At 61.0% G+C, this 2,516-nt stretch overlaps 1 protein-coding gene and 1 long non-coding RNA gene across 3 annotated transcripts in view; one reads left to right on the top strand and one right to left on the bottom strand.

The window, feature by feature from the left end:
- Positions 1-2,516, top strand: part of WFS1 (wolframin ER transmembrane glycoprotein) — a 24,934-nt gene that overhangs the window by 18,790 nt on the left and 3,628 nt on the right. The window lies entirely within an intron of this gene.
- Positions 1-2,516, bottom strand: part of LOC105304479 — an 18,456-nt gene that overhangs the window by 10,317 nt on the left and 5,623 nt on the right. The gene's annotated exons all lie outside the window — the stretch shown is intronic.

The raw sequence follows: 2,516 nt of genomic DNA on the forward strand, positions 1-2,516 counted from the left end.
CCATGCAGGGACCCGCTCAGACTCAGGCTCCGAAACAGGGCGCCTTCGGGGCGGGTGCACGGACCCCGTCCTGGGCCTTGCTCCGCGAACGCCGTGGGGGAGCAGGCGCCACACACAGGAGTCCGACTTTCATTTAGACTTCGTCATGTTGAAAAATTTTTCGTTTCCAGTACAGAATGGAGGTGTGCTTCTCAAAGATGCCTTTCCCCCAAAACGAAGTGCTAATGCCGGGGAGACCGGAGGGTCCTCCAGGCATGCCAGCTCATCCAGATCCGTCAGGGCTCGGGGAGAGATGCGGGAGGTGTGGACAGGATGCCGAGGAGGCGACTGTGCCAGTCTGAAGGAAGGGGCACACTCGTGCCACTGCCTCAGCCAGCGAGCAGCAGCAGGTGGCAGGGCACAGGCCAGGAGCACGCGGCACGTGTGGCAAGCCTCAGGCCACCTCAGGCCAGGTGGCTGTGGCATGGGGGTCCGAGCCCGCATTGTCCCAGAGTAATTGCTGGCAATGCCTGCTTTCGAAAGCACCGTGGTTTGGACAGTGAGTCATGTCATCCTACTCAGGGGTGATGAGCTCGGTGCTGTGAAGTATCTAGAAGGTCGAAAGGGCTCTGACGAGAGGGACGCGAGGCTCCGAGTCCCCTCCAGCGCTGGGAGCGGTCAGAGCGCTTCGACCCCTTAACAGCTGTCTCTTTCCGCGTCTTCTGCAAGAGAGAGAATGAGTCATAACAGGCGTCTCCTCAAACTGAAAGCTGTGCCAGCTTTTAATAGCCTTTCGGGGAACAGAGAGAGAGAAGCGTGCTCTGGGGGTTCTTGTGCCCCCAAAGCGAAAGATGACAGGCGCCTCTTTGTGAGCTGAAGCGACTCCCACAGAATGTTCCAGACTCCCAGCGCTTCTTGAGCCTTTTGTGACAGCTGAGGCCCTCTCAAAAACAAATGTAGCAACGTTTTAAAATCCTAACCGTTTCACGCTAAATCATGGCAAGTGCATGTGACCCTTTGCGCTCAGGGCCACGCAGGATCCGGGCGAGGGCCATCTGCCTCCCCGGTTAGTCAAGGTGGCTCCCTGGACCGCGGCCGGGTCGTGACATCCATTTTCTCGGTTGCGCGTGTCTGGAGCGGCTGCTGACCTCAGGCCTGGCCAGAGCGCTCTGTCCTTTCATAGAACTAGGCTCCCGACTTTTTAAAAAAAATTTCTTTCGTGGTCAAAGAGGAGTGTGTCTGTTTGTTTGGACTTCCTCTGCAGAAACGTTTGCAGCCTCGCGATTTCGTGGGGCTGCTGGGGGCAGGGCTTAGGCGGGGGCTCCCGGGGGCCGAGTTGGGGCCTGTCCCAGGCTCCGCGGTGTGCAGGCAGAGGCTGGGCGCCCGCGGACGCCCCATCCTAGAAGTGTCGTCGTCTTTTCGAAGTCTTCTCCACCGTGCGGTTGTGTGTTCAGAGTGTGTGCGTGGCTCCAGACATCAGGCCAGGGTTAGATTCATGGAAGGCGCCGCCGCCTGGGCTGCAGGCCGACTCCCTCAAGGCCGCCCGGTGCTGGCTGGGCAGGGAACGAGGGTGAGCAGTCGCAGCTGTGGGCGCCTTTCGCCTGCCCCGCTGTACGAGGCGCCTCCACAGGGGCTGGCTGAGCAGGCCGCGGCCAGGCACACGTGGGCTCCACGCCCTGGCTGTTGGTTTTCACCCCACTGGTCCAGGCCGGTCCGGCTCGTTCTGAAGGGGCCCCTCCCAGGGGGACCTGGGGCAGGCACGTTCTCACAGGTGCTGGTTTGCTCCCTGGCAGGGGTCAGAGATCCCCACCAAGGCTAACACCGCAGTGCCCGGTGCTCCCTGCCACCCATCCCCACACGGGTGAGAGCGTGCTGGCTCCTGCGGGAGGCTCCAGGCGGGGCAGCCGTCAGCTTAGTCATTTGTTCACTTTCTTGCTTGTTATAAAGCAGAGTATGTGGGCTGTCGCAAACAGAGCAGCTCGTCATACATACACGTGTGTCAGCACAGCCGCTTTGTGAGCCCCCACGTGTGGGAACTCATGCGCTTGGCTGCTTCCAGGTGTCCTGGTCATCTCGAGTTGATAGCCAAGGCTCTTGGGCAAATGACAGTCACATCCCGGTATCATCACCCAGTTATGCTCACCCAAGACCCCTCCTCCTCAGCTCTCCAGCAGGGCGGGCAGGCCTGTCCACAAGGCATGGGTGGAGGTGGTGCTGCCCACCTCACCTGGACGCTGATGGGGGCTCCATCACCAAGTCCTTCAGATGGGCTCTGCGCACACCGCCAGGCTTCCCTGCCTGCACACGTGGGCAGTCCTCTGAGGACCCACTCCCTGGCCTCTGCCCCTCCAGACGCACCCAGACCCCCGCCTTCCTCCACGCCATGCTGCTAAAACCTGGATGGCAGAACCACCCCCACCTCCTCCGAGATGGCCCCGAACTCATCTCCCCCACATCCTTTGCCGTGGTCAAGGCCAGTGGTTACCTCTGCCCTTGACACTGGGAGCAGGTTGTAGGGTGGGTCCTAATGCGGGGAA

Source organism: Pteropus vampyrus, unplaced genomic scaffold, assembly GCF_000151845.1.
Source record: "Pteropus vampyrus isolate Shadow unplaced genomic scaffold, Pvam_2.0 Scaffold346, whole genome shotgun sequence".
NCBI lineage: Eukaryota > Metazoa > Chordata > Mammalia > Chiroptera > Pteropodidae > Pteropus > Pteropus vampyrus.